The sequence below is a fragment of the Macaca mulatta genome, chromosome 4 (genome assembly GCF_049350105.2).
Source record: "Macaca mulatta isolate MMU2019108-1 chromosome 4, T2T-MMU8v2.0, whole genome shotgun sequence".
Lineage (NCBI taxonomy): Eukaryota > Metazoa > Chordata > Mammalia > Primates > Cercopithecidae > Macaca > Macaca mulatta.
In genome coordinates, this window is record NC_133409.1 from 70,113,461 (window position 1) to 70,123,363 (window position 9,903).

At 45.9% G+C, this 9,903-nt stretch overlaps 1 protein-coding gene across 2 annotated transcripts in view; it reads right to left on the bottom strand.

Moving 5' to 3' along the window:
* ZBTB2 (zinc finger and BTB domain containing 2) overlaps window positions 1-1,061 on the bottom strand; it is a 28,013-nt gene extending 26,952 nt beyond the window's left edge. Inside the window, exon 1 of one of the 2 annotated variants that reach the window (XM_028846746.2) lies at window positions 440-590. The gene's annotated coding sequence lies outside the window, so the exon portion shown is untranslated. 2 annotated transcript variants of the gene reach the window in all.
* Between the last annotated feature and the right edge of the window lie 8,842 nt (window positions 1,062-9,903).

Here is a 9,903-nt window from a genome sequence, read left to right on the forward strand (position 1 = left end):
TCCCGCGTGCGCGCGCGCGCTCGCCGCAAGTCCCGCGGAGTTTAACACAATGCCGACGCCTACGCCGTGCGCAACGCCCCGGCCGGCGCAACAGCCCCGGCGCCGGGGGCGGGGGTGGCCCAGACAGGGAGAGGGGATGAGCGCGCGCGAGAGCCGGAGACAGCGCGAGACCCGAGGAGGCCGGAAGCGCGCGTGCGCGCCCCCGCCCGCGAGCGGGAGGCGGAGCCGCAGCAGTAGCGGCAGCAGCTGTAGGAGCCGCTGCAGCTGGGAGAAGCGCCAGAGAGGCCGGGCCTGCTCCGGTCGGACCGGATCCCTCCCTTCCCCCTCCCTCCTCCCTCCCCTCCCCCAAACCCACTTCCGCAGCTCGCGGCCTTGCCGCCGAAGCAGCAGCGGCGGCAGCAGCAGGAGGCGGCGGCGAGGCGTCGGAAGGATTACGCACCTGACGGGCCCGCCTCCGAGGGCTCCAGCGCGGGACGCTCACCGGTCGCCGCCGCCCAGGGCGCACTTCGCGGTGGCGGTGGGAAGGGAGGGACCGGCCACGGGGAACGGAACGCGAATCGCCCCCCTCCCCTTCCTCCCTCCCTCCCTCCGATCCGCCGCCCGCCCTCTCGGCTTCCGTCCCCTCCCCCTCCCTCAAAACCCCGGATGGAGCCGCTGCCGACTCGCCGCCGCCTGGCTCCGGGGGATGGTTTTGTCAAGCGGCCAGAGCCCCGGCGCCAGGCGCAGCCGCCGCCGCCCCCGCGAGGCGCCCCTGCCCTCGCTTCCCAGAACCGGGTCCCCGAGTGGCCCGAGCCCTCCGCCTGCCTGCACCCGGAGCCCTGGGACGAGGGTCATTCGGCGTCTTTGTTGCCACTGCCGCTGCCGGAACCGTTTGCGAGCTCCGGTGGCCCCCGCCCCCCCCTCCGCCTTCCCGGACCCTGGGCTGGGGGTGGCACGTGGGCACCGGCCCCGGGAGGCGGAGGCGGTGCGCGCTTACCTGTCGCCGGTGCTGCTGCGGCGGGGGGTGTGGAGGAGGCGCCGCTGGGCAGCCTCGGCCGTGCTGTCCTCCCCGCCGCCGCCGCCTCTGCCTCTCGCTGCTGCTGCTGCTGCTGCTGCCGCCGCGGTCGGTGTCTCCGGCGCGGCGGCGGCGGCGGCGGCGGGGCTTTTCCTGTCCGGTTACGTTAAGGTCACATGACCGAGAGAGCGGAGAGACTTGTGCACAGAGGCTGCGAGCGGCTCCCGCCGGGGGGGAGAGGCGGCGAGAGAGCAGTGGCGGCAAGAGCCCCCTCCGCCCCCCCCAGCCGCTCCCCTCCCCCCGCCCGCCTCCGCCTCCTGCTGCTCTGCCGCCGCCGCCGCCGCCTGCAGCACTCCACTGCCGCTCCCACCCAGGCTCCGCGCTCTGCTCCAGCCAAACTTCTGCAGACCATGTGCAGCCGAGGCGAGGAAACTTCTCTCCACCTATTGGGGCTGGAGGCCTGAGTCACAAGCCCCCTTGTTTACATAAAGTGTTTAGGTAGGACAAGTCCTTGAGATGCTCGGGGTAGAGATGGAGAGCCGCTGCTCGTATACTTCTGCCGGCTTCTGCTTGAGATCTTTTGGCCGTTACCCTTGTCCCTTGACTTTCCGTGTTTGTTTTAAACCGGGGAGATACTGTAAACCAGTATCTTCCTGTCACCAATGGTAACTGAAAGTCATGCCGAAGTACAGATGCCTGTACTGTGCACAGAGGTAGAGTTGCTTCCTTTTCCTTGCAGATTAGTTGAGCGACGTAAGATGTTTCTGTTAGGGTTGAATTTGATAGTTATTTCAGCAACTGGATTTTCGTTTTTGAAGTGTTGGCCTCCCAAAAATGAAAGTCTGCAACGCGTGTTTGTTAACAATTTATTCTCCTGTTAGGTTTTGGTCTTTGAGGTATGCATTCCAGTGTTGGCTATTCTGTTAGATTTAGAGGTTTGGAAAATCTTTCAACGGGGAGATCCTGAAACAAGGCAGATAAGTTAGAATTTCCTGGTCATTTTTAACTTTTTAAAGTTTTGGTTGTTGCCATTTTTCTAGAATTCGTGTGTTTTTTGGGGAAATGCAGTTTAGTTCTTTGAGGATTGGAATTTAATGATATCTTTACACATCTAGGATTTTTTGAGATTTAGAAAGGATATGGCTGCATTCTTAAGGAAGTGGAGGCAGCAGTTTCTGGGATACTCTGGTTTCAAGTCATGCTAACCTGGTTATGATGTCTAACCCATGTTGGTTTACACAGTCTGACCACCAGCCAATGCCTGGCACATAGTTTAAATCATTTAAGGCAAGCTTACCATCTTAAGACAATTTAATACATAGAAGTGTTCCTCCTAAAAATCTTTTATTTAGCAATGTTGTTATACCTGCAGGTACTGATGACTAATTCCTTCTTTGAAGACAAAATAAGCAGCTGTGTAGCTTCAGTGGCTCTCAGATGGATAATAGATTCAGTGTACACTTGCCTTGAACTTTACTGTTTTTTGATCAACTAGATAAGTGACTTTAGTGAGTAAATGTCTGCCTCCAAAACCAAATTCTGATCTTAGTATTCTACTGCAGCGCTGTCACTGGAACATCAAAGTTGGCCTTCAGACTGGCATGCCTGGTTCCTTGGATTGACTTGAGTATTGAGGTCCATCTCATCTTATTAGGAAACTAAAATGATGTTGATTATTTTGTAGAGAATCATAGAGATCTGTAGGTTCTTAATTCTTTTGGACTTTCATTCTGAAATTTTTCAACCTTATGGTGTTGGTGGAGTGCTCATGTGAAGAGTGATACTGATTTAAGAAAAAATAAAAGAAAAAGTGGGCATAACTAATGCTGAACTTGATACCATTGGGCAGAAATTTGCCTATGTGTGTAGAGTAATTGGTCTTAAGTCAAAGTAACTATGCTTATTTTTGAGATCAGAGTATTTCCTAGCGCTCCACTCTATAGGTTTATAGAAAGAAACCCAAGGGTAAGCCCAGAAACTGAGTATCAGTCCTAAAGAAAGCCTATCAAGTGCATCCTATTCTCTTCAAGAGCTGCTACTCGAATTTAGGACTGGGCTGGTTTGCTGCTCATTCTCTTGAGGCATAGGCAGCCACACTTGAATTTTGCCAAGTATGCAGATAATTCCAACTTGTAGTCAGGATCATCAAGTAATAGCATTATAAAGAGAGCTATACAGACTGTATATTTTCTACAACTTGTTGAAATAGAAACATTTATATGGATACATATATCTGCAAGGGTTGAGGAGAAAACAGCCGTGGCAAGTAAGAGCTAGTTAGTGTATTTCAGGATAAGGCCAAGGGAAGCTTTCAGTTCTCTACTAAGTCTCGTTGTGGGAAAGTCACAAATGTCCCTAGTACAGTAATAAGAAAAATAAAAAGGCTGAGCGTGGTGGCTCACACCTGTAATCCCAGGACTTTCAGAAGGATGGCTTGAGCCCAGGAGTTGCAGATGGGCCAGGACAATATAAGGAAATCCCATGTATTAGAAAAAATGAATTAGCCAGGCATGGTGGTGTGGGCCTATAATCTCAGCTTGGGAGGCTGAGGTGGCAGGATCGCTTTCAGCCCAGGAGTTCGAGGCTGCAGTGAGCCATGATCACATCACTGCACCCTAGTCTGGGCAACAGAGTGCGATCCTATCTAAAAAGGAAAAAAAAGTTAAATCACTCTTTGATTATGTGCCAATTTATTTTGGTATTTTGAGAATCTGGTAAATTAGGAATTCAGAAATAGTTTTTAACACTTTTTACTTCAAAGAAAATCACAGTGCAAGCAATCTGAGTGGATTCATCAAAAGATTGCATGAATATTCTGCAGTCTGGTGTTGCTGAAAGTTTTGGTTTGTGTTCTGCTGAGACACAACCATAAAAATATGCACTTGCTTGTATTCTGAAGAGAATAGTTCCAATGAGACTTGGACAATGAGCAGAGAACTTTTTTTTTTTTTTTTTTTTTTGAGATGGAGTCTCATTCTGTCGCCCAAGCTGGAGTACAGTGGCGCGATATCGGCTCACTGCAACCTCTGCCTCCTGGTTTTAAGCGATTCTCATGCCTCAGCCTCCCTAGTAGCTGGGACTACAGGTGCCCGCCACTATGCCCGGCTAATTTTTTTTTTTTTTTTTTTTAAAGTAGAGGCAGGGTTTCGCAATGTTGGCCAGGATGGTCTCCATCTCCTGACCTTGTGATCCACCTTCCTCAGCCTCCCAAAGTGCTGGGATTACAGGTGTGAGCCATCGTGCCCAGCCCAGAAAACAATTTAATAGTGCTAGATCTCTTGTGTTTGTGAGTGTGTGTGTGCTTAGGTTGAAGATGAAATTTCCTTTAACATTGATTAAAAAAAAATAATAATAATAGTAGGAAAAAATAAATGCGGTTTGAGTCCAAAGCAGCATTTTTCACTAATTTTATGAAGGAAGTCCTGTTGAGAAATTTCTTAAATTAGGAAAATGACATACTTTTACATGTTAAACATTAAACTCTAGGGCAGATAACCATGTCCTGTGTGTTGTGTATCAAGCTTAGTGTATACATCAGAAAAGATGTATTGTGAGAGTGTCTTACATTTCGTTGCTTTGGTCATAAAGTTTATAGAAAATGCTTGTTTTATAGTTGGTTGTTATTGAGACCAGAGTCCCTGAAGGAACTCCCTATGCTTTAGGGAGCTTTTTGTTTTAAACCTACTGATTAGACTTGTGGGTTTTAATGTTTTCAGCTGTAGTTATAAGAAACACATTTTAAATTGCACCTAGTATACGCATACATGTAAAACAAACACAATTTTTAGGAAATAGTGCTTGTATTAAGAGTAATATACTGTACTATCTTCTATTTTTTTTTTTAAAGTTGATATTGCTGCCTTAAATTGATTTTTTTCAACCACTAACGAGTCTCAGGACCCACTATTTAAAAAATACTGGTGTATTCTCTTGCTGTTACAAATTAACCCAAAACTTAGTGGTTTAAAACAATAAACTTGTGTTTATCTCATGTAGTTTCTGTGGGTCAGGAATCTGGGAGTAGCTTAGTTAGGTGGTTCTGGGTCAGGGTTTTTCATGAGGTCCCAAGGTGGCTCTCGTTTGGCAAGTCAGCTATGGCTGATGGTGGAAGTTCTTTATTGGACTGCTTGAGTGTCCTCACATCAGAGACTAGCTACCCCCAGAGTAGGTGACTCAAGCAAGAGCAGAGAGGAGGCCACACACTATCACTTCTGCCATATCCTATTAAAAACAAGTCACTTAAAAGTCCAGCCCAAACTCAAGGGAAGAGTATCAAAGAATTATGGACGTATTTTAATAGGTGCCACATTTATATGTTTTTCCACTTTATATTTTATGTGTTTATTTAGATATGGAGTCTTGCTCTGTCGCCCAGGCTGGAGTGCAGTGGCGTGATCGCAGCTTACTGCAGCCTTGCCTCTGCCTCCCGAGCTCAGGTGATTGTCCTGCCTCAGCCTCCCTAGTAGCTGGGATTACGGGCGCCCACCACCACGTCCGGCTAGTTTTGTATTTTTAGTAGAGATGGGGTATCACTATGTTGGCCAGGCTGGTCTCGAACTCTTGACCTCAGGTGATCCACCTGCCTCTGCCTCCCAAAGTGCTGGGATCTCAGGCATGAGCCACCGCCCTGGCCTGTTTTTCGATTTTAAAGATGAGTTAGGATTGAACCAATGACATGCTGAAGTCAACCTGTAAGTAATTATCTTAGTTCAGTTTTTCTCTCTGAGGGCATCTAGTCACACTTCCTTCTCAATCTTCAATTTGAGGAAGCAGGCTCAAATAATTTAATTAAGCAGCCCAAGGTCATTCACTCTAGGAAAATCTCACAAATTTTCTCTGACCTTTGTCATGAATAACGTGAGCTGATAAAGATGAGAAAATTAAGAAATTACGCTGTATAACTGCCAGTCTTCCAGTTTGCAGACCTCCATATTATAATGTGCTTTAAAATACAGATAATGCTTGGTGTCTATATTCCTCATACTAGCACCCCTCCTGTTCATTTTTAGAGGAAACAGAAAATGTACTTATTAAATGATTTCAAACTACTTTGAACAGACTGTTCCAGATGCTGCCTGTATACTCACCATGAGATGTACTGTGCAAACTAATTCCAATTAGCCCATTTTGAGAACCCAGAAGGATGTTGTGACTTGATGAGAATTTAAGTGTAAAAGTGTAAAGAAGACTACACTTCTTTATGCTGTGAAATTTTCATAGAATTTTTGATCTGGAAGGATTTTGTTCTAAGACTAGTTTTAGCTTAGTGATATAAGGAATAGGATGATGTTGGTAGTGAGTGAAGGCAGGATAAATTTCTAAAGACTTCCTTAAAATTATTTTTTAATCCATTAGGCTTTTCTAAATAATAGGTTGGGATATAATAAGTTATCTTACGCCTTTGCTTCACAGAATGGGATCATGGCTACTTTTTTTTTTTGAGATGGAGTCTTAATCCTGTTGTGCAGGCTGGAGTGTAGTGGCATGATCTTGGCTCACTGCAACCTCTACCTCCCGGGTTCAAGTGATTCTCCTTCCTCAGCCTCCCAAGTAGCTGGGATTACAGGCGTGTACCACCACACCCGACTAATTTTTGTATTTTTAGTAGAGATGGGGTTTTATCATGTTAGCCAGGCTGGTCTCGAACTCCTGACCTCAGATGATCTGCCCGCCTTGGCCTCCCAAAGTGCTGAGATTACAGGCATGAGCCACTGTGCCCGGCCGGATAATGGCTACTTAAATCATTTTTCAGTTTTCGCTTACCACTATGATTCCTGACGGTTTCTATTCTGTCCTAAAGTACTGTTTGTATGCAATTAATTTTGATTACCCTTTTTACTTGTTATTTGTCTACCTATATCTTGTATCCCTCATTCTCACTGTAAGCTCCTTGAGGGCAGGTACCTCTTTTTATGTATACTTCTGGTACTCAAATGCTTGCAGAATTGAGTTGAATTTGTAGTTAAAGGATCTAAGATGATCATTTTCCCACTCAAACTGAGTGAAAAAAGTGTTTATTGTTGCAGAAAGCATCTGGATGTAGGTATTGGATGCTGGTGGTGCATGTATGAATACTTATCTCTGCTCTTCAGGTGCTCACGGTCCATTGGGGGAGAAAAACACAGATAAACTTAGTATACAATTTATTCTATACCGCACATGTGCAGAGTGCTGTGGGTGTGTAGATAAAGTTGATACTTCAGCTGAATCTTGGAGGGTGACCAGGTGTTCAGAAGATAGACTTAGTGGCCGGGTGCGGTGGCTCACGCCTGTAACCCCAGCACTTTGGGAGGCCGAGGCGGGCGGATCACCTGAGGTCAGGAGACGGAGACCATCCTGGCCAACATGGTGAAACCCCGTCTCTACTAAAATACAAAAATTAGCCTGGCGCGGTGGTGCGTGCCTGTAATCCCAGCTACTCGGGAGCCTGAGGCAGGAGAATCGCTTGAACCAGGGAGTCGGAGGGTTGCAGTGAGCGGAGATGGTGCCACTGCACTCTAGCCTGGCGACAGAGCAAGGCTCCGTATTAAAAAAAAAAAAAAAAAAAAAAAAAGGATAGACTTAGTTTTGTGACGTGCTTTGGGGGGGGGGTGCATTTTTTAGCTTCATTCCTTTACATCTCCCTTGAATTATTTTCCTTTTATTGTTGGTGAGTTACCATCATAATTTAATAAATTGCTTCTTTCTGTGGCATGTACATTCTTGTCACATTATTTCTCTAGAACTGTGCTGTCCAGTTCAAGTCAGTGTCACACTAGCCATGTGTGCTGAGTAGCCACCTGTAGCTAGAGGCTACCATATTTTGGTAGTTCACATAATACAGAACATTTCTATTATTGGAGAAAGTTCAGTTGGACATCACTGCTCTAGAATCATGTTTTGCTTCTCCCTATGTTCACGTTATCAATAGTGTATTGAGTTCAGAATAAGGAAACAATAGCCTCCTGATATTGTCATTGGGAGGGACAGAGTGGTTGATATTTATGAACAGAGGGGAGTGTAGTGTAGTGTTTGGTAGTGGTTGAGAATATAGCCTTTGGCATCAGATCTGGGTTGGAATTGTGGTCCATCCCTTACACACTGTATGGTTTTGGGCATGTTACTGAACCTCTGAGCCTCAAGTGTTCCTTTTCCTCAAATAGGGTTAATAATAATTATCTCATAACATTGGGTGAATATAAAACAAAACAGGAAGGGGGCATAGCACAGTACCTCAGTAAATGATAAAATCATTAGTGTATTTTTGAAATCACTGATTAAAAAAAAACCTTAGAATTACGTAGTAAAAGTGACTTTTTTTTCAGTATAGCGTTCTGTGAATTTTAACATAGTATTTATTTGTGTAGTCACCAACACGAGAATGTAGGCCAGGTCTATCACTTTATTTTGCTGTCTTTATAGACCTGTGCTGCTTCCACCCCTAACCTCTGGCTATCACCAGTCTGTTGTCCATCACTATAGTTTTACCTTTTCTAGCATGTTACATAAATGGAATTACACAGTATGTCGCCTTTGCAGACTGGCTTCTTTTACCCAGCCCGGTTGGGTTAAGAGCGATTTGTCCAAGTTGTTACATCTATCAGTCATTGAAAACTGATCTTTAAAGATATTTTAATTTTGAATCATTATTTCCTAAATGTGAATCTGAATTCATTAACAGTTCTTCAAGTAGTGTTTGGCTCATGATTTTTGTGTTTAAAAGTAAAAAAATGGTAAAATTTATAGGGAAAAATTACTTCCACCTGATTGGTAAAAACCGTGCGTGACATTAACATGCTTTTCTTTAGGGAAGGTTCTTGTTTTTAGTAGTTGATCCATATTAAAGCTCTGTAGAGTTGCCGCAAAGTCCAGAGTTGAAAAAGGTGGCTGTTAAAGTACCAGTTTCTAAAATGTGGCCAAAGATAGTGTGACCAGTCCTGGTTTGCCCAGGACTTTGCCAGTATTAGCAGTGAAAGTCTGGCTGCTCCCAGGAAACCCCTTGGTCCCAGTCAAACCTAGAATGGGGCCAAGTGCTGTGGCTCATGCCTGTAATCCCAGCACTTTGGAAGGCTGAGGTGGCAGATCGCGAGGTCAGGAGTTCGAGAACAGCCTGGCCAATATGGTGAAACCTCGTCTCTAATAAAAATAGCCTGGCATGGTGGTGCACGCCTGTAATCCCAGCTGCTTGGGAGGCTGAGGCAGGAGAATCGCTTGAACCCAAGAGGTGGAGCTTGCAGTGAGCCAAGATTGTGACTGCACTGCAGCCTGGGTGACAGAGTGAGACTGTGTCTCAAAAAACAAAAAAACAAACAAAAAAAACCTAGAATGGTTGGTCACCTTGTCTGAAAAGAGACAAAATCAGAGGATTCCAGTTCATCAGGTTTCAGTAGTGAACCATCGGCCAAGTATTTCAGCTAATCCTAATTGCCGTTGGGTGCTTAGAGTCAAAATCTCTAAGGTAACCAGAACCCAAACCACATGAGGTTTTTTAGATTAAGATCAGCACCTTGATTTTAAGGTTTTGTGGCTAGAGGTTTAGATTTGATTGGAATTCCATCGTTTTTGTTAAATTGTTAAGAGTTGGCTGGGCGCGGTGGCTCACGCCTGTAATCCTAGCACTTTGGGAAGCCGAGGCGGGCGGATCACAGGGTCAGGAAATCAAGACCTTTGTGGCTAAACACAGTGAAACCCGTCTCTACTAAAAAATACAAAAAGTTAACCGGGCGTGGTGGTGAGCGCTTGTATTCTTAGCTACTCGGGAGGCTGAGGCAGGAGAATGGCGTGAACCTGGGAGGCTTCGCTTTCAGTGAGCCTAGATCCTGCCATTGCACTCCAGCCTGGGCGACAGAGCGAGACTCCGTATCAAAAAAAAAAAAAAAGAGTAAGCAACTTCCCAAGCCTTGTGTGTAGAAGCTAGATTAAAAGTCAAG